Here is a 22,896-nt window from a genome sequence, read left to right as displayed (position 1 = left end):
ATGCTTGCAAGAATGCAGCCTAGCAAGGATTACACTGCAGCACTTTCTATTTGGGTCTACACTGTCATTAAAACCGTGCAAAATGCTCAGCTCATTAAGTTGAATGAACATGGATTTACACAATGGCTATGAGTTCCAACTGCACTGTGTGCAAGGTGAGAAGCTTCAACAAAATGTGTACTTTCCACAAATACAATTTTAATTGTGTTCCTTCATTGACAGCAGGTCAAAATCCTGGACTTCTTGATCTGCTGCTCATCACTGCCACAGAGAATTGTGAAATTCAAGTGAGTGACGCAGCACTACATTTTCAGAGACTGTAATTCTCTAGCTATGCCAGCATAACCCACACCTGGCAAAAGACTAAGGGTAAAATCTTTCTGGCGCCTAAGCTAGTTGAGCTCTGGTGAAATCTTTGGCAGAATCAGGCAAGAAGTCCAGTGAAGCCTATTGCAACATTGTAAGAATAAGTGAAATACAGAACATATCAAATATGAAAAAGGAGTAGGCCATTCAGTCCCTCAAACCTGCTCTTCCTTTCTACATGAACATGCCTGATCTGCACCAGACCTCAATTCCTCTTTCATGCCAACTCTTCGCAGCCCTACATTCCTCGATATTACATTACAAGTAACTACCTTTAAATACATGCAGTGATCTAATTTATTTTAATAACTCTCAGAATAAAGAATTCAAAACATCACTGCCTTCTTGGGGAAAAAGAAATTCCTTCATGTCTCAGTTTTAAATCAGTTTCCGTTTATTCTGTAACTCTGGACTCTATTTCAAGATTCCTCCTATTCTCACCATCTAACCCGCGAAGCTCTCTCAGAATCTTGTATGTTTCAATAAGATCACCCTTCTAAATTCTATTGAGTGAAGAAGGCCTAACCTATTTAGTGCTTTTCTGATAAGTGAAGCCCTTCATCCCAAGAATTAGCCTAGTGAATCTCTTGTGAACTACCTCCAATGCCTGTACATCCATTCCTAAATATGGGGACCAAAACCATACGCTATACACAGCCTGACCAACATTCAATGCAGTTGTAACAGACTTGCCTATTTTAAAACTCCAACCCACTAAATATACCTGAAAATTCCATTTACCTTCTTAATTACTTACTGCATCTGCATACCAATATCTTGTGCTTAATGCACAAGCCACACTGATCCCTCATGTTGCACTCTTTTTACAAAGTCTCTGTGTACTGAAATGATAGGAGAATCAAAAAAAACTATCACAGTGCATGACCTCACAATTTTCCATATTAAACTCCACCAGCCAAGTTTTTGCACTTAACCAATCTATAATCCCCCTGCCAATTCTTTATATCTTCATCATAACACACTCTCCCACCTATTTTTTGTATCATCAGTAAGTTTAGATATATTACACCCTACCTTTATTATAACAACGAGGGGAGAGGTGGTAAAGTCACCAGAGACCCACTGGACAACAGGACTACTCTCCTATTAGTAGAATATGACTGAAGGTGGTTTAACTGGGAGGGTCACCACACCTTAGGTGAGGGGAGAGGTTAAGGAAGAGTGTTCCCCATGGTAACCTCAGCCTACAAGAACTGAATTGACTGTTGGCTTTACTCTGCATCTCAAACCATCCGAGCCAGCAAATTCTCTCCTTGCAACGCCATTATTAAATATGGATGGTAAATAATTGATGTTCTAGATCCGATCCGTGGGATCGTCCATTAGTTACAACTTTTCAAACAAAAGTGTCATCATATTGAATGCTTTCCAGAAATCTAAATACACTACGTTTATTGGTTCTACTTTCTCACTCTGCTCATTAGCTGTCCAGAGCAACTTGCTACGGCTTTTGCACATTTGTCAAGCAATAGTGAGGTTCTCACTAGGCATCAGTAAGTTGCCAGTTAAGAGGACTAGAGTTTGTTAAAACCTTTATTAATGACACAACTCACTCAGCTCCCTAGCTTACCAAGTGCACCGAACAAGCTAGACATTGAGAATTCTTGACAAAGACATTGAGTGGTTACCAGGCAATTTCAACTCACTATTTGCCAAGGAGCTCCATGTAGGATACTAGGGTCTGACATCTCAGGGCACATTCCCTTTATCTACAGACAGTGGCATCTGACATGTGCCAGCCTCTACCAAACCTCGTGGCACATTTCCAATTCACTTACAGCATGCTCAGACATTTCAATATTGCACCTTGGGGCACAACAGCAACTGTCATTATAAGCCCATAGCCTGGAACAAATTGTACCACGAGCCTGTTCGCTACTCTCATAGCATCCTGTTACTCTAAGCCTACATAGATGACCACAGCATCCCCTCAGCCAGAGATACCAGGCTCTTAATACTGCTATATTGTTTAGTGGAGTTACAAAGTGCGGATGTTCGCCCTCATGGTCAGCAATCTACAGTCAGAGGAGATAGCCTTTTCTCAGGGCTGCCAATACAGAGAGTTAAGGGCAGTCTCCAATACTCGTCTAGGGGCTTAATGCAGCCAGTGAGCCACTTGAGATGGTTAAGTCAGCAAAGGGCAAGGAGCTGAAGATCAAGCAGTACACACTCTGTCTTGATTCTTACTGCCCTATTTTGAGCTGTTTTCCCTCTTGGAATGTATTGGCAGGTATAGAGGGAAATGAAATGCGTTGCATAGCTGTTACTTTCAGTGCAGGCATCTTCAGCAATGGAAGATGGTGCAGGTAATAGTTAGAATGGTAGTGCATGGTGGGAGGTAGATACAGCAGCACAGAGTACAGTAGCCTGGCGCCATGGCCTTCACTGCTGATCCTGGGGGAAAGAAGTCCCAATTGTGCACCACCCTGTGCCACAAGGGCTCCTGACTATGCCTGCAAAAGTGGACAGACAAATTTCTGTGGAACTATGCAGGGCAGCTGTGGACCGACTGTTGGTGTGCTCCTGCACAATGGCCTTTTAAAGATGGCACAGAGCCCAGGATACTTGTCAATTTTGGGATATCTGAGTGGTGAGATATTCCGTGATGGAATATGGAAAGAGATGCCTGAATCAGACTCAAGGAGAATGCCGCAGGGGTGGGGGTAGGTAGCGAACGAAGTAAATTTGGTAAAATACAGCACTGTGCCTTGCAGCACAAAACGCTGCAAAAGCCTAACACAACAACTACACACTTAGCAAAGTTAAGTTTCAGCCCAAAAAGATTTTTTTTTAAATTGCAGAACCAGCACATGAAGCTCTTCATGCCTGGAATTTGAAATTTCTTTTTTTTTCATTAAAACAGATAAAACTCAGAGGCCACTAGGATAGCAAGAGATCTGATGTTTTCATTAATCAGGCCTATAATAAAGATATATTTTTGAGACAGGAGCGTGGGCAACCCATAGATTTTCTAAGTTTGTGATTATTAATTGCTCCTTGTTTCTTTGTATTTAAGTATAGGTCATTATTAGAGGTATCAACATGGTGACTGAACACACCAAACTATTTTTCAAGACAAAAAAAATGACATGGAATTTTAAAAACATTCTAACTGGGGACTGAATTGAACTATCTTGACATTGTAAATCAGTAAGCAACCTTGAACATTATTGGCACCAATGGCCTGGTCATTTCTGAATGGCTAACCATCTACAGCAAACTAACTGTCTGACTTGGTTAAATTGCTTAACGTGTAATACAAAACTGATTTACAGTCACGACTCAATAATTTCACCAAAGTCAGACATTTTCTGCCAATGGCAGGGAGGAGAGAAAGTAATGGTGAGCTGAGAGAGCAAATGAACAAGTGACACTTTGAGGAACACCTGGGAGCATACAGACAAAGCCAAATGGTTACACTAACTTTGGGACTAAAACGGAAGTTGATCTTTGGAGTAACCTCCATTTCCTGCCCTGTGACATAACTTTTGTCAATAGGCAAGCAGCTAGCATGGATTATTGACCTGTGCTGTATTCAGCCTGTGGAGGCTAGCCAAGCATGCTTACCCTAACAATCAGAAGAGACTGAAGCTTCTATCTAGAGTGGGTGAATTCATGGGTTCTCCTTTTCCCCCCTCACTGACCTCCTCCACTGAAGTCGGGTGAAGCAGGTCTTTGAGGATGAATGAAGCCCAAAAAAAACCATTTACCGACGTGCCGGTACAGTTCAGCAACAGATTCATGACAAACAGTTTTTATGTACATAAAAGGGAAATAAAGAGACAGGATGGAATTAATAGAACTGCTACAGGAAATATGCCTCAAGACTTCATGTTTGAATAGCAGATTGTGCGCACCACCTGTAATATTGTGCAGGATTTCAATGTTTAACATAGAATAAAAAACATTTTGGGATCCCCTTCTTTACACAGTGCTCTATACTGAAACCAAATCATGCAGTATAGTACTCTGGCACCTAATATTTACAGTGGCTAATACAGATGTAAACTTTTCAGCTACATGTGGTAGAGATGTAGCTGAAAAGTTAAATCATTATCCAGAATGTACTGGAGCTGAATGTCCAGGAAGTTTCGTGTAAATGTTTAGTCTACTCTTGACTAATCCCTCTATGGTTTGCTTTTTGCCTTATTACCACCTGAGCATTAAGAGGGAAATACGTTACGGTTACTATGCTCATTTAGCCACTCTGAATAGGTGCAACGGACAAGGCAGGAACTGATTTTACAGATTAACATCCAAATTCTCTACATCAGGACCCACAATTGGTAGTATACTGGCATGGATAGATAATTGACTCATGGGCAGAGAACAGAGAGTGGGCAGAAGGGGTTCTTTTTCAGGTCTGTGACCTGTGACCAGTGGGGTTCCACGAGGATCAGTGCTGCGACCACAACTGTTTACAAGATCTATCAATGACTCGAAGGAAGGAAATGAATGTACTCCAGCCAATATTGTAGATGACACTAAAATAGGTGGAAAAGCAAATTGTTACAGGGATACAGACAGCTTACAGTGATATTGGCAGGTTAAGTAAAATTGGCAAAAATTTGGAGCATGAAATGGGAAACTGTGAAATTGTTCATTATTGTTGAAGGAAGAACAAAAAGCTGCAACACAAAGGCACTTGGGGCACTTGTACTTGAAACACAGAAAGCTAGCACACTGGTGCAGCAGGTAATCTGGAAGGCTAATAGAATGTTGGCCCCTATTTTGAGGGGTTGGATATAAAAGAGTAGGGAAGCCCTACTGCAACTACGGAAGTGAAGATGATATCTGGAGTACTGAGTGCAGTTTTGGTTCCCTTATTTAAAAGGAACAATACCATTTCACTGTGGGCAGTTCAAAGAAAGCTCACTAGGATAATCTCTGGTATGGAGAGACTGCCTTACAAGCAAATGCGAAGCAGGTTGGAACTCTACTCACTGGAGGAGTTTAGGAGAATGAAGGTGATCTCATTGAAACAAAGGATTCTTAAGGAGCTTGAGTGGAGGACCAGAGTGCATCCTCTCAGAATAAAGCACCCCAATTTAAGACTGACACGAGGAAGAATTTCTTCTCTCATAGGGGAGAGTGTCTTTGGAAAACCTTGCTAAAGAGAACTGTTGGGGCAGAGTCCTTGTATGTATTTCAGGCTGAGAGAGAGAAAGATTCTTGATCAGTAGGAGAATCAAGGGTTACAGGGAAAGAGCCCAAAAGTGGATGTAAGGTGTGTCAGATTAGTCATGATCTAATTCAGTGGCTGCACAGGCTTGAGGGGCCGAACAGCCTACTCTTGTTCTTATTTATTAATAAGGACAGCAGACAAACTATTGGACTGAGTCTGTGGAACTAAACCCCAGTTAAGAGGGGAGCAGGCAATATTTTTAGAAGGGGAAAAGAAAGCGAGAACTTTGGTGAGAGCTTGTCTTTTCAGAAACTGAGTAGGTTTATAGCAGAGAAATCTGAATCGCCAACAGGTCTAAGTGTGCAGTAAAATCTTACACCATACAAGATTATGACAGATCTATAACTTTGGTCCACATGCAACCATTTCGCCATATGGTTTAATACCTTTGGCTAACAGAAATCTTAGTTTTTGTTGTCAAGCTGAAACATTACTTCTACCCGTCATCTAATTCCTCTGGGTATATAGGTCAGTGTTCAGTTTGTCTTTTTGGTTGAAATATCGTGAATAGTTAAAATTATGACATATCTGGACTTCCAACTCAAATCTCCTTGAAACCGATTGTGATGGATCATAAAAGTGATACCAATCCCTAGTAAGTAGGCTGTTTAAAAAAAATTAATCACTCTGCAATTGGTCTACAAAGCCTGTGAAAAATCAATACTATTTTTTAAAAAAGTCATCTCATTAAATGAGAATGTTCCAGCTGAGATGCTACAACTATATTAAAAATTAAATTTAAAAATATATGATAACCTCATATTTCGAGATAACAAATTTGCATTTAGTAACAGCGAATTTGCAACATCGCTGGGTTTAAGGATGATCGGAAAAATAATGAGCTAAAATCTAATTTTCATGAGTGCACATGCTGAGTGCATAGGAGTTAATTAAAGATTGACAGGACACTTCAGGTACTGAACCAAATCAGGTTAACTACTAACAGGCAAGTGAAATTTGGGCTGCAACTGGCTGTACAAGAAATAGCAATTATGACATTATGTACAAAAACAAAATCAGAAATTACTGGAAAATCTTAGCATCTCTCCAGCAGTATCTGCGGTGAGAAATCAGTGTTACCGTTTTGGGTCTGGTGAGCCTTCTTCAGAACCAAAGGTTACGAATATTTGGCTTTGGGGTTTAAAAGTGTAAAGATGAATAAATTGACAGTTTGCCCTCGAGTATTACATCCTACCATTTGCCTGCAATCACAGGGCAAATACAAAACTGATCATTAACCAAAAAGAACGGACAAAAACTAAAACTGCCTTGTCAATTGAAATTTAAATTGCAAACTGTTTAGTTGGTTTCAACCTAGTAACCATTTTAATTCATGACAATTTCAATAAACCCACCAATTAAATAGCTCACATTCCCTCTAGGGAACAGGGAGTTCATTACTATACAGTTTCAGCATCAGCTCAGCAGCTGCTCCAACATTTAACAACCTCAACCTGATGTTTTGCTGCTATTTTTATTTGCACTATTTAAAAAGAAATGACATTGCAGTTAGGAACATTAAAACAGGAAATAAATGATTCCACCCACAATAAAAGGACATACACATGGAAGGAAAAAGCTGTCAGGCCTATAATTAATGAATCTCTGACCAAGAAGCACAATGGTATCTTTCAAAGGCTGACTTCACATTTCAAATATCGAAACTGATTTTGGTTCCTTTCCTTTCCAGTAATGTTAAAGAGCATTGGTACTGCTTATATGAAAAGCTTCATTTCAGACAGCAGTTCCAAGTTCACCACAACTTGCATTAACATAGCACCTTAAAAACAATAAGACATTTCAAAACAGTCCACAGAGACATAATAAAATAAATAATGACATCAAGGCAAAAAAGACAATATTAGGACAGATGACCTCCCAAAGCTTGGTAGGTTTTAAAGAGATATGCTTTGAAGAAGTGTCTCAAGGGAGAAAGCAGTAAAAACACAGGGTGGTTAAGGCAGGGAATTCCAGAGATTGGGCCCAGACAACTCAAGGCAGCAGTAATGGATCAATTTAAATCAAGGATGTTTAGGATTCCAAAATTAGAAGAGCACAAATAGGTTCCAAAGTTGGAGGAGGTTAAACAACTATCAAGATCCCAAGGCCAGGGGAGGGGCTTGAATGCAAGGATGAAGAATTTTAAATCGATGCACTATTTAACTAAGAGCTAATGCACCATTAATCATTATGTATTAGATTTCCTCAGTCAAGTCGGCACAACATTGTGGGCTGAAGGGCCTGTTCTGTGCTGTACTGTTCTACGTTCTATGTTCTATGTTCTATAACACATATTTAGACATTTACTCAATGTCTAAGTTGATCACCCCTCAACCAATATTCATCTCAGAGATACACATATATGGTTATAAGTTGGCACACAGGATCAAGGAGGCAAAATGGGTGGCATTGTCCAGAAACTACATGGGAGTTAAGACAAGCCCACAGAATAGACTACACCTGGTGACCAATGAATTGGTGATAATGGGAACTGCAGATGCTGAAGAATCCAAGATAATAAAATGTGAGGCTGGATGAACACAGCAGGCCCAGCAGCATCTCAGGAGCGCAAAAGCTGACGTTTCAGGCCTAGACCCTTCAGAGAGGGGGATGGGGTGAGGGTTCTGGAATAAATAGGGAGAGAGGGGGAGGCGGACCGAAGATGGAGAGAAAAGAAGATAGGTGGAGAGGAGAGTATAGGTGGGGAGGTAGGGAGGGGATAGGTCAGTCCAGGGAAGACGGACAGGTCAAGGAGGTGGGATGAGGTTAGTAGGTAGGAAATGGAGGTGCGGCTTGGGGTGGGAGGAAGGGATAGGTGAGAGGAAGAACAGGTTAGGGGGACTCTGCCTCCCTAACCTGTTCTCCATCTCCTACCTACTAACCTCATCCCACCTCCTTGACCTGTCCGTCTTCCCTGGACTGACCTATCCCCTCCCTACCTATACTCTCCTCTCCACCTATCTTCTTTTCTCTGCATCTTCGGTCCGCCTCCCCCTCTCTCCCTATTTATTCCAGAACCCTCACCCCATCCCCCTCTCTGATGAAGGGTCTAGGCCCGAAACGTCAGCTTTTGTACTCCTGAGATGCTGCTGGGCCTGTGTTCATCCAGCCTCACATTTTATGCCCAATGATTTGGAATGGATCCCCCGTACCAACACCACAGATTCACAGTTTATAACCTGCACGTCAACCCTATAGTTGGGAGTACTTTTCAAATTATCAAATTATACACTGCGATCCATGATAGGCAAGTGAGGAAAGGACCGATGGACGAACAGCATTTGATATGTTAGAGCATCAACTTGTTGGATAATTTCAAGTTCACAACTAGGAATGCATTAAAATAGTCAAGTCGAGAAAATAAAGGCATGGATGAGGGTTTCAACAGCTGAGCAACTGGGCAAGAGAGTAAAGATGAGCACTGTTATGAATGTAGAAATAGATCATATTAAAATTTTATAGCTTTGACATCTAAAATTAGATTTTCTGCCATAACCATTCTGGCCAGAAAATCTTCACTGTTGTTTTGTATTTATCTGTTTTGAATCTCTGTTATACACTTAATTGTTGATTAATTCCTGACAATCAGCATCAGAAATAGAAGTCCTTCTTATTGGAAGTAAGCATATATCTGTAAATTATTGTAAAAAAGACAGGACCGCTCAAGACAGAACATTCTGTTACTGTGCAAAAGGTCACGCACGGCTAAGTATTCTTTTTGTTTACACGGCGCACCATCCCTCAAACTGTCACAGTTGAAAGAAGAGTGATTATAAATTAGAACTCTTATGCTGCATGTTTTTTTTTCCACCCTAGTACTTTTAACGGTTGGTTCCTCTTCTGTCTTTTAGTCTTTGGGCAAGAGAATGAGGAGGACATGTCAGGGATAAGAAAGGCAGTAGGCCATTGAGCATTTTAAGGCAGGCCAAGGGGAATTAACCATATCATCACTATATTTACCTTCCATTCATGCATTTCATTTGATATCCAAAACCTAACATGAAGATTTCAACTGGGTGGGGGCAGAAAGCAAAGAGAAAGAACAGTACGATGGGAGATTTTTGTTAAAAATGGCCAAACAACCGGTTTCTAATTTTAAATGATTGATGATGTGCCATTGTCATTCACAAACTCAAATCATTTAGCCAACTTTATAATATCCTCCCTCAAACCTTTTAAACTGAATCAATCACAAGCTAGGTTGAAGCAACCTGTCCTCAATTTAACCTTGCAAGCCCCAGTATGTTTCTGGCAAGACCGATATCCCTTTCAAAGCCAAAATACTCTTCCGGAGCTGTAGTACACAGAAAGGAAAGCAGTGCTGTTGTGGGGTCTGTTGAAGGTTGATGCTGAAACATCATTTTCTACCCTTTCTATTCAAAGCCCCTTGCAAAAAAGTCCTATTAACGTTTTGAAAATATCCTCTAATTTTCAGTGACTTCTTACAAGAACACACAAAATCTCCCTCAATTTCCACACTTCCTCATTTCTCACAAGGATATTCTGATAACCTTTTATAGAGACCAAGTGAAAGAACTCACCGTGAACTTCATCTACCACTGTTTCGCCCAATCCTTTAATGTAGTTGTCCTTTCTGACTTCTTTTTCCTGTTTGCACATCTTATGTCTTCTTACTTTGTGCCATCTCCCATTCTGAGCATCGTCCAGAAACTACATGGGAGTTAAGACAAGCCCACGGAGCATTGCAAGCCCAAGGAGTTGCAGAAATATCACAAAAAATGCCGAGGTTCCAGTACTGATCCCAAGGGAGTATCATACTTTGTATTCCTTCAATGAATATGCTTCTTTTATCTTAACTGTCTCACTCTTATTCATGAAGTTGAGTCACAAGATTACACCTAATGCCACATGCCTTCACTTTTGTTGATCCTTAGTGAAGATATTACAAAGTTGCCAGTCCACTGTTACACACGATATTTCACACTGAATACCGCTAAATTCATATACTGCAAATTCCATCTCTGCAATGCCAATCCCAAAAAAAAAATCACAAATCCACATGGATGTCAGAGACTAAAGCACGATCCCAACCTAACATTTTTGGGGCTGACCGTATTGCCCCACCAGGAATATCGGAAGAAAGCAAAAATGTCAAAAATCAGAAACAAGACAGTAACCAAACTCAGTCAATCTACAGGGAATGTAGCTGACACAACATTCCTGAACTCAACGCTTCCTCATTCACATTCCGCAGCAGATTGCAGAGTATCTGTTCTGATGCATGTTATCAAATACATTTTGATGACACTCAAAATGAATGCAACAATGCACATCATAACTTGAACCCCCCCCATTCAACATACTGCCCATGGTTTCCTGTGTTTGAAAACATCACCACTCCCCCACACTTCCGCCAACAGATAAAAACATACAAACTGCCTGAAATCTCCAATCCGCAGCTCACCCACGATGAACTACTAAATCCATTTAGTATTCACTTTCTATGTCGGTGCCTCAAATGGAGTAGTATTCCTGAATGGGAATGGGAAACACAGTATTTCTGAAGAAGGATCCTGAGCCGAAATGTCAACTTCCTGCTCCTCTGATACTGTCTGGCCTGCAATGTTCCTCTAACTCCACACTGTTGTTTCTGACTCCAGCATCGGCAGTTCTTACTATCTCACAGGAATCAAGTTTCTGGGGGCAAACATAATATACCAAACAGCAGGCTCTGAACTACCATGGTGAGGGGCAACTTTATTAAACAGGTTCAGGACAAGCTGGTCCCCTGTGCAGTCAATGTCTACCATTGTGGCTACAGTGCAGCCCCCTCGTGAGCATGTGGGCAGATGAAATGTATAATGCTGCGTTACCACAGAGTGTCTCTTCTACAGACTAAGTAGTAATAAAACATCTTAAACCCAATGAATAAGGCTAGAATTTGGCTTCAGAGATTTCCACGTGCTAAATTTTTTAAAAAATTGATAATCTTTTCTTTAGAAGCCTATTCCTATGGATTTTGCTATCAATAAATACTGATTATCCAGCATCTGAACAGATTATTCCATGCTCCAGATTTAAGGCATATTTCTAATCTCTGACCATTGTTGGAATACTAAAATTGTAAATTTATCGAGTCATAGTGCTGCACAGCGCAGAAACACATCCTTCAGTCCAACTCATCCATACTGAGCAGATATCCTAAATTAATCTACTCTCATTTGTCCACATTTGGCCCCAATCCCTCTAAACTCTTGCTATTCATATACCCACCCAGGGGCCTTTTAGATGTTGTAACTGTTTCTGCCTCCATCACTTCCTCTGGCATTTTATTCTATACACGCAACACTTCTGTGTGAACAGGTTGTACCCTTAGGTGTCTTTTAAATCTTTCCCCTCACTTTAAACTATGCCTTCCAGTTTTTCACTCCCCCAACCGGGGGAAAAGACCTTGGCTCATTATTTTATAAATCTCTACACTCCAGGCAAAATATCCCAGCCGTTCCAGCCTCTCCCTGTAGGCCAAACCTTCCAACCCTGGCAACACCCTTGTGAATCTTTTCCAAACCCTTTCAAGTTCAACAACATCGTTCGTATAGGAGGGAGACAGACTAGAACTGCAAGCAGTATTCCAAAAGTGGCCTAACTAATGTCATGTTGGTGCCACATGACCTTCCAACTCCTGCGTTCAGTGCACTGGCCAATAAAGGAAAGCGCACCAAATGCCTTCTTCACTACCCTATCTACCTGCGACTCCACTTTCAAGGAATTATGAGCCTGCACTCCAAGATGTCTGTTCAGCAACACTCCCCAGGACTTTACCATTAAGTGTATTGAATTGGTCTGTGTTTCTTCATTATTCACCTCTTTTCCTGATATGCTCAACTTAAAACGTTTAACATCTCTGAAATGGAAGCTCAATATTAAGGGAAATAAAGACTCATAGGCACACTCCACCTGAGATTCACCATAATGTGTCAAAACACACTGTCACAAAAAGGAGTAAAATAAATTGCTGTTTTCAGTGAATGATAATGTTCTGTTAAAGTGGTCACCAGTTTCAATCTCCATGACACTGTTGACACAGACCCCTGTCCCTTCCCCACTGTATCTGCCATTGGGACCCATATCAATGTGTTGGTTACTTCTAGGTTTAAACCATTCCAACGCACTCCAGGTTAGACTCTCACACTCCATCCTCTGCAAACTTCATGTCATCAAAGACCATTTTGAAATTCCCCAAACTCTTATTCACCAATCATCCTTCTGCTCACTGACCTACGCTGACTCCCGGTTAAGCAACTGATCTATTTTAAAATTCTCACCTCGGAGTTCTTAAGTCCCTGAAGCCTCAGCTATCCCTTGTCCCTCCAGCCTCATGACACTCAAAAGTTGTCCACATTCACCCAACGCTGGTTTTGTCAAGCACCGAGTTTAATCATTTCACCACTGGGGCCATGCCTTCAAGTGCCTGCAGGCAACGCTCTGTAATTCCCTCTCGCTTTGCTTTCTCTACTCTTTTAGGGGGCATCTTTATCCTACCTCTTTGACCAGCTTTTGGTTACCTGTAATAACATGTTTATGGATGGATATAAAATTGTGTTTTACGATGTCCCTGCAAGGCTCTCTGGTACATTCTATTAAATGAAAAAAAGTCTTATGTATAAGCAGACTTTATAAATTTAAACTTGAGTGACAATGAAAAGAAAAAATAAAAATCAGTGCAGTTGGGCAATTTGAATTGCAAGGTAAGAAAATACAGAAAGAGCAATATCTTTGAAATAGCACAACTTATACCACCACGCAAGAATATTTATTTCTTTGTTCTTCAGAACACCACGTTTTTAACTTTAATATATCTGTTCTGAAAAACATAATTCCTCAACATTATAAATATCTGGCAACTTGCATTATCTTAAAAAGCATTAATACCAAAATAGAAAATCTCAATTCTGAACAAAATGTTGGTTTACAGAATTTGACCGAAAATAAACTACATTAATTTCATCGTCTTTGAAATGAATGCCTTTTAACCAAGATGCCTAATGCTCAAGTGACAAATGAGATGATAGTGGCAAAATGCAATGAAAATAGGTCAATTTCTGACCTCTAACATCACTTTGTGCTGTGGAATGTTGGTTTATCATCATTTGTTTCAAGTTATAGTTAGCCATAGTTTTATAAAGAACACCGTTTATCACCCATCCCTGCTGTCCCAAGAAGGCGAGTTGCTGCACTGAGTTAAATGGTAGTACACTCACAGTGGTGTTCAGAAGAAAATGAAAGTGCATTAATGACCCAAAGGAATGGCAATTACAAGTGCCCAAATCAGGGCAGAGAGTGAGATGTGGCTGGAAACCTGAGCATTGTTACTCTTTCTCCTTCTTAGTAGTAAAGATCACAGGAAAACATATGTAACTTTGGTACGTGTTGTATCATACATTATAGATTATACATATCACTGCCACATCATACTAGTGGTAGAAGGAACTGATATTCAGTGGCATTGGGGCCAGGTGGCAGAACTGCTTGGTGTTGGATAATGCCTTGATAGGAAAAGGAATAACAAATTAACTGGTGAGAAGTCAGGAATAAAGAACTCAAATGGTAGAGAGGCAATGAGGTGAGCACTCAGAGTTCCTTAACCACTGTCTGAATGCAACTGGTCTAATTAAACTGAGCAGAGGTGTGTTCCTCCCACTCCTTACCCAAAGTGGTTAATGTTGATGATGACTGGTCTATTGAATACTGGGGAAGATGACTGTGCTTTTTCTTTATAAAGATGGTCATTACTTTATTGCTTGGAAGCACAAGACCACAGACCATAGAAGACAGGAGAAGAATTAGGCCGTTCAGCCCATTGAACCTGTTCCATTATCGGATACAGCCAAATTGGGTTGTCACCCAGATCCTGCTAAAAGCTGTGGCATGCTTTTCATTAATTCATGGTTCAGTTGATAATCCGAACATGTTAGTGTAAGCTTCATTTTTGTTGAAGATAATTATGCCAAAGACATTTTGCAAATTAATCCAAAACCCCCAAGGTAGCGTTTGCAACTCAACCATTTTCTGCTCCTTCAAATGATTCTTCCCTCATAAATAAGGTCTGAAGGAGGGATATTCGCTGATGATTCCACAACATTCAGCACCATTTGCAACTCATTACATATTGGCTTAGTCTTTGTCTTTATGCAGGAGGACCTGGATAGCATTCAAGCTTGGATAATGAATGAAGTTAAATTTGTACATCAAAAACACCATCTTCTTTAAGAGAAAATCTAACCATCTTCACTTGACAGTCAATAGCACGACATTACTAAATTCCGCGCCATTAACATCCAGAGATTATTACTGACCAAGAACTGAACTGGACTAGTCACATACAGCAGCAGACAGACTGGGAATTCATTGTCAAATAACTCCCATCCTAACTCCTGAAAGCCAGTCCATTATCCAAAAGGCACATCACAAATTAAGTGCACAAATTAAGTGCTCTGCACTTGCCTGAATAGGTGTAGTGCCATCAAGAAGCTCATCACCATTCAGAACGAACCAGTTCACTTGATTAGCACCCACTCACCAAGTTCATTATTCAAATCTTTCACCAATGCACAACTCTAACAATGTGTGCTATTCACATGATAGACTGCAGCAAGTCATTTCCAAACTCTCAACATCTATCGTCAAGCAGGAAAAGATGTGCAGGAATAACACCACCTGCAAATTCTGCTCCAAGCCACGCAACATCTCGATTTTGAACTATATTGTAAATCCTTCAGTATTGTGGGAATAAGATCCCGGCAGACCTTTCTTAGTGGACTTGAAATCAGATGGATTACAACAGTTCATGACTATCATCTCAAGGGCAATTAAAGAATGGACAACAAATGTTGCATATGCCAGTGAAACCCGAACGCCATGAAAGATTGTAACCAAAAAAAAGGCAGACCAAGTTACAGCGTTCATGTTTAGCCGGAGTGAGAGAAAAAAAGTTACACATTGTACTGTTTCATGAATTAGTCCTTATATGAGCAACACCATGAAGGAGGTCCATTCCTAAGTATGTTGGTGACTTAAAGCCAACAATGGTAAATAGTCCTCTTTCTGAACGTTACTGTTAATAGTCATGTCTCGAACAGGCCTCTTTAAAAACACAGCAATTCACAGGCCGATCAGAATTAAATTGCTTTCTAAATGCTGCAAAAAATGTTTCTCAGAAGTAGCTGTTTAATTGACTTGATAGTTGAGTACTTACATCACTTCTGCAGGGAAAGAAGAAATCTATTCTACATCCGTCTCTCTCTCTCAGCACAAAAGCAATCAGATTTTGAATTTTTGTTACAGACGTTCCACACAAATCCTGTGAGTAAAAGGTCTAAAATGTGAGGTAGCAAAAATAAATTTGAAATACAAAAAGTGATAAAAAGGCAAGCCAGGAGATAAGCTTGTGAGCACAATGCCAGCTTTCAAAAGAACAAAATATAATAACCCTTTACAGTGCATTAAATTATTGAAACAAGCGGGTTCAGCTGGGGCCATGCTTGACCAATATTGTGAGCACAGAACATTGAGAGCTAATAACACTTAGCAAATTGTCCAAAAGGCATTATTTAGGCAATCTGATATTAAAACATTGTGCAGCTTGTCACTCGAAAAATAAAAGCACTAGTGGCAAAACTTTAGTGTGACTGTTGTCAAGGCAACAATAAATGCACGGTAATTTGAAACTATCCAAACTCACACAACCTATCGCACGTTATATACTTCTCACTCATCAGCCTTCAAAATAACTCCATGCTCATCACAGGAAAACTGAATGTTCTTTTGGACTTCTTCTCCAGCAAAACTGTGAAAGATTCTGAACTTATATGATGATGGTGATGGTGATGGTATCTGATTAAATGTTTTATGAAGGGGTAGCTCTGGCTTCTGTTAAATCTCCAATATTCTTTATGTAAATTATGCAATAAAAAGGTTTCCACACCAGTGTGCATCTTTGAGAACTAATGGAAGTTGACAGTTCTTACTGATACAAATTAAGGTGCAAATGAAGTATCCAAAGGCCCAACCATTTTCTGTATCAAATAGGTGACTGCAGAAAAACTTAAAAGTAGCGCAGAATATTTTTCTAAATTTACACAGATGTAAAGCTGTGAAACCAATAAACGGATAGAATGAAACAGAAGAAGTCAGCAGTGTTTTTTTTTTAAAAAAGCGTTCTTTCACAGGGTGGATGCATCACAGCTCTGCTGACTCTGAAGAAACAGGTGATGCCTTGAACTGCTGCAGTGAGCGGACACAGTTAGAAACAGCCAGGATTTTGAAACAACGTGGAAGGAACAGCTAATATGCTTCCAAGTAAGGACAGTGTATAAATTGGGGGTACCTTGGTGTTCCCATTCACCCACTGCTCGTGCATCCAGGTGGTTGAGTTTGCATGTTTGGAAAGTGGTATTGAAGGAGGCTTGGTGCATTGCATATCTATTGCTGTGTTTCACTGGTGCAGGGAAAAACACTTTAAAGTAGCAACATGAGGCCAATCAAGCAGTCTGCTTTGTCCTGAGTGATGGTGTTGAGCTTCTTGAGCCAATGTTCTGGCCGATGGTGACTCGCAGGATAGTGATGGTGAGGATTCATCCACGGTAGTGCCAATGAGGTGGGAGAAAAAAAAAGACACCTGCCTGTTATGGCTGAGACGCAGTGGATGCAGTGAAACAAATATTTATACTGGGCAGACAGGAAAAGAGAAACTAGTAAACACATTTTAAACAAAAAAGAGAGCAAAAAGCGGAGAGCTTTTCCAGTGTTTAAACTAAAACCACAAAATATTTGATCACAAATCCTCTGCAAAGATCTTTCTGGCTGTTTCTTATACTGACTTTTATAAATTAAAAAAGGTAGATATGAAGAAAGTCACCATGCTTACACAGTGAAAGAACAAAAGTAAAACAAATTCAAATTCTATAACTAAATACAGTGAGAGATGCATTCAGTCTTGGATGTGCTTTTATCAAAGACAACTACATCCAGATTGCCATGACTAGTCAGTTATCCTCTCAATTATTAGGAACATTAGAATGTTTATATTTTGCAAATATATATTTTAGAAAGCCTTAGGAGATGATGGCCACCCACAAGCATCTGTATAAAGTGGAGATTGTAGGGCAAGGGGAATGGCATTGTTTTTAGTCTCACTGGATACAAAATACTAAAATGAAAATCCACAAAACAGGTCTCTGAAATAACGAGTGCACTGATGAGAAATAGCAGAGTTATCTGAAAAAGTAGTGAAATATTAGCTCTCAGCTTTCATTCAGAGATAAACAGTTGTGATCATGTTTACAGTGTGGCTGGAATGGCCACAAAATCTGTTCTTCAGAGCTTGGATTTCCAGATTTTGCAAAAGCAATGGCATCAGCACCCCAACTCTTTTTGAACTCCACTAAATTCATGCACATTTGTCCCACTTCAGAAAAGGAGTGTCAGTCACAAGCATCAGAAATAAAGGAACAAATGTTACCGCCTTCTTTTAAAATCATTGATGTTTCAGAAGTTGAAAGGTGCTACATTCACTAAGAAACAACTTTCCTTTTGCAAAATGACATAATCACGGCTTTTTTAAAAATTATACCAGAGTAAAGAAGGAAGAGAGGCAGCCTCACAATCTTAAAATGTTGTTTTGGTTTCATTCCACTCGCCATTCCATCAATGAGTCAACCAGATCTGAATGCATACAATAATCCCCAATTTCACTGTTCAGAATTTTTGACTGTCACTACAAAATATAATAAAGCTAATAATACCCAAACAACAGTAAACATGTAAGTGACAGATTACAGAGTAACAAGGTGCCTTGCTGCTGTCCCAGAAATCTACACATTTATTTCGACCAGAACCTGAACCAAACCCAAATCACACAGTGGCACATTCATCCTGTGAACACACAGCCAACCGATAATAAAATTCTCTCTGTAAACACTGGCAGTGATTAATAAAAACAGTACAGCATAATGCCAATAAAACCAATACAGAGCGTTAATTTAATCCATTTTCGAAACAAAGATCAAGGAAAGCACTGCACAAGTTTAACTGGTAATCTAACACTACCCATCATACAAACTGATAAGGGACTGCAAATAGTGTAAATACAAGATGGGTACTTTAAGTGCAGATTACCCTAATCAGAAGTGAATGGTTACTTGTAATGTGCAAATTAACAGTCATGACATCTAACATACCAGAAATCCTCAACTGACGTAAAATTCACATATTTGGTCACAACTACTAATTTGAGTGGAAAAACTGATTTTTTTTTCAAAGCAGCAAAACAGCAGACATCTTCACCTAGCATTTAGTATTCAGAATACTGTAGTTCCTTGAATCACAAGATGTATTTTTATCTACGAATTATTGAAGGCACCGGCAAAATATGCTTCACCAAATGAATGACAAAATTTTATTTTGACTGCTGAAAGTCAGATTTTGCTATTGTGCACCACAACAAGGTCAGAAATAGAACAATTTTAAGAATTTTGTATCTATTCTGTTCTGTTGTGTGAAGCTATTGTTGTTTCACAATCTTGAATTGCTAAAACTTGAAACTATATAAAGCAGGAAAATACAATTGGTCTTTATTGCAATGGCATTCATTTGATTTTCTGCATCCATGACCCCGACCACGAGGTTAGAACTCCACTGGACCGCCTCATCACTCATTGGTTGATTCATTTCTCCTTTCTTTAAACCCCCGACAAAAAAAAGACCAATGTGAAAAAAAGCAGCATTTGAAATTTCTCTGTATGGGTCTCAATGTTAGGCCTGTCCACATCTGCCTTTTAATTGAACCCTTCTTAGTTTCATTTAACATTCTTAATTCAGTCCCTTAGGAAGAGGAATCATCCAATTAAATCATATGTAATACATAGTCATATTCAACATTCATTAGAAACCCTGCATCTTCAAAATCAAAAACAAATACATGTTTTTATTTAAAAACGTACAGCAAAACCTTAATTCAACACATTGCAAATAGCCACCCTGACAACCTTTGTGCTCATTCATGTAACGTGGGTGTCAGTACATTTCATCCATTTCTGTGTAAAAACAGGGGGAATAAAGCCAGGGAAATTTCTGACTGTTGCTCTTCATGCTGGTTCAGTTCCAAGGTTTTCAGGCCTCTTCCAAAACGTAACCAAGGATCACAACATATTTTTTAAATTAATTTTATTCTGCAAAAACACGCAGGGCTTTTTCTTAAAGCAGAAATTAATTTTGGCAGGATTGCACCTCAAAAAGGCCAAGAAAACACTGTAAATTCAACATTAATATTTACACAATGCTCCCTGCACTGGGGGAGTTATTATTCATTGCCAAATAACAGGGTAGAAGGGATGGTCCATAAAAAAAATTCTGCAGATGGGACACTGAATCATTGGATCATAGAATCCCTACAGTGTGGAAACAGGTCCTTCAACCCAACAAGTCTACACTGGCGCTTGGAAAATCCCACCCAAACCCATCCCCCTATAACCCACCTAATCTACAGACCCCTGAACACGACAGGCAATTTAGCATGGCCAATCCACCTAACCTGCACATCTTTGGACTGTGGGAAGAAACTGGGGTAAGCGGAGGAAATCCACACAGACACGGGGAGTGTGTGCAAACTCCACACAGACAGTCGTTCGAGGGTGGAAATGAACCCGGGTCCCTGGCGCTGTGAGGCAGCAGTGCTAACCACTGAGCCACTGTGCTGCCCTGATATGATACAAGTTTTTGTTCTGCATGTTCATGATTTTACAATAGTTTTGCTCTCGTCGACTGTTTGTTAGTGGTGCTGTGTGCAACTCTTGTTGTATAACAACCTTGAGCTGCTGAAACTTTAAACTATATAAGCAGGTAAATACAAAAGTACTCTATCGCTGTGGCATTCGTTTGATTTTTTAGAATTCTCAGAAAACAGTCTGCATATTACTATACTAACCAAGTCTCCCCACTTCCACTATGTTGTTTTTATGAAGGACTCAGTAAATTTTAAAACTGTTTCTGTACACACACTTTTAGCAAAATAAACTGTTTCAGTCATCTTTAAAACCAGACTTGCAAAGCACTGATATTGGCTGATGAACACTGCTCTTTTCTCTGATCACAAGCATGCCAAAAGGCTCAACAAGTTTTAAAGCCATCAGCTCTCATGCTCATTAACACATGCACATAGGCATAAGCATATTTTCAAGATTCCACAGAAAACAGTTTTAAACCATTGCAGAGGAACATACAACATAGGTGACTAACAGTTGCATGTATGGGCCAGAAAAGATAGCTATGACTACACTTAGAGTTTTAAGTATGCAACTTATTTTCCATCATTGAACGCAGTTGACGACGTTCACCACACAGATACAGAAGTGAGCAAGTGGTGATTTTCATGTTGTTGAAGGGAGGAGAGAGTTGTTTATATGCCACCCAGTACAGTTAGAGTATGAAGGGATGCTGTCTCTTTAAACTGAAGTTTGGGAAATTTAAATCAGGCACGCACTAGAGCAAACAAAAGCCTGATCTCCCTAACAAGTTTCAAATTCAAGGTGGTACATGGTCCAAAATTAAAGGACTCACCACCAAAACATCTATCTCTTGCCTAATCGAGGCCCGTGATCTGCAATCAGGATTATTTATTTTAAAAGCCAAGAAACAGAAAAGAGAGAGAGAGAGAGAGAGAGGATGAAAATAGTGCATCGGAATAAACGGCTCCCCATCAACTAGCATCATTATTATTAGCCCCAACACCCTCACCTCACCACCAAGCTGCCCGCCAAATGCTACGCCGCCACCCACCTACCCCACAACAAACCGCCGAATCTCCGCCTAATTCTCACCACTCTCTGGGACACACATTCCTCACCCCTCCCAAACCTACAGCAAATCCACCACACACACACACACAACCCCCCCCCAGTCCCAAGCCGCCGGCCGATTACGCCAACTCCCCTTTCCCCACCAAGTCCCCCGCCAGATCTCCACCAGTCTCGCCCCCTTGGCCCTGGTCAGATCGCGCATTTTCTCTTCTGCGGCCAAACCAAATCGGCGACACCACGGTCACAGGTTCCCTCAAAACCCTCACTGTTAATCTTCCACTTTGTTTTTTTATGGGGGGGGGTGGGTGGGAGGAGAAAACGCTGGCTGACAGAATAAAAGGACATTTCCCCGGAAAATACAAGACAAGATGAAAGAAAAATAAAACCTACACCCCCTTAGAAAAAGAAGAAACATTTGTTTTTGTTTTTAATGAAACAACAGCTGACAGGAGTGGGGGGGGGGGGGTAAAAGGCATAGCCGCCATGTTTCGCTCTACTTACGACATGGGAGACATGTTTAAGTTGCATTTTATTCCTCACTGTCTGGGTTGAGGTGCAGTCTTGTGTGGAAGAAGGGAGGGAGGGAGGGGGTTAAAAATCTCTTTACCTGCTCCTCCTGCTGCTGCTCCCACCGCCGCTACCGCTGTGTTGAGGGGATATTCAGAGCTGAGCCGCCGCTACTCTGTAACTCTTTCTTAGCTACAATGGATCCAGCAGCAAAATGTAGCAAAGCCCAGCTTGGAGGCAGAGAGAAACCTCGAGAGGGGCAGATCCGCCAAAGCACATGATCGCAAACGTCAGCAAGCACTATTTGCATACGATACCAAAAGCGCTTTTATTCTCTTTATGTGCACAAGTTTGTTCTGTCCAAGTCACTCAGCTCTCTCCTCCACTGAACTCTTGTCCACCACGTGTGCCGGATCCTTCCTGTAGCACAACCAATGATGAAAAACTAAAGTGATCTGCTCCCATCCTGGGACGATAGGTTTTGCCCTGCGATAGGCAGCCAACAAAGTTGGCCTTATGTTCTTTTTCTGCTTTATTCTGTCGAATTTGCAAGAATGAGAGGCGATCTCGTGGAATGAAGTACTCCAGGTTCTGAGTGGCTGGACGGGTTGAATGCTGAGAGATTGCTTCTGCCGCCCAGGGAATTTAAGGGGGCAAGCAACGAATGAAATGAGAAGTTATTTCTTTCAAAGGGTTGTGAAATTTGGAATTCTCGACCCCAGATGGTTGTTGGGACACATTAAGGGCCAGGCTAGACAGATTTGAGGGTTGTCAACGGATACGCACAGCAAAGTGAAGTTGATGCCAAAGATCACCCATGATCATAATGAATGGCAGAACAGACTCAACTGACCATGTGGTCCACTGTGCTATTTCTTGTGTTCTTGTGCTCATCCCAGGTCCTGTCGCCATTGTTACCTCGAAGGTTTGACTAGTGTTTTAACAAATATTCACCATGATCATTTTTGAACCCAAATGATATACCAAGCCCTGCGCAATATT

The 22,896-nt window shown here is 40.5% G+C and overlaps 1 protein-coding gene across 7 annotated transcripts in view; it reads right to left on the bottom strand.

Annotated features, from left to right (window-relative positions):
• The window catches only part of LOC125451944 (zinc fingers and homeoboxes protein 2-like), a 92,195-nt gene extending 69,743 nt beyond the window's left edge, over window positions 1-22,452 (bottom strand). For 5 of the 7 annotated variants that reach the window (XM_048529719.2, XM_048529721.2, XM_048529718.2 and 2 more), the window contains exon 1: window positions 21,995-22,452. The gene's annotated coding sequence lies outside the window, so the exon portion shown is untranslated. Of the gene's footprint in view, window positions 1-15,788; window positions 15,894-21,888; window positions 21,947-21,994 lie in introns of those variants that run through there. The other 2 variants (XM_048529720.2, XM_059645944.1) reach the window with 2 other exon arrangements.
• Between the last annotated feature and the right edge of the window lie 444 nt (window positions 22,453-22,896).

The sequence above is a fragment of the Stegostoma tigrinum genome, chromosome 5 (genome assembly GCF_030684315.1).
Source record: "Stegostoma tigrinum isolate sSteTig4 chromosome 5, sSteTig4.hap1, whole genome shotgun sequence".
NCBI classification, from domain to species: domain Eukaryota; kingdom Metazoa; phylum Chordata; class Chondrichthyes; order Orectolobiformes; family Stegostomatidae; genus Stegostoma; species Stegostoma tigrinum.
This window is presented reverse-complemented; position numbering and strand designations above follow the sequence as displayed.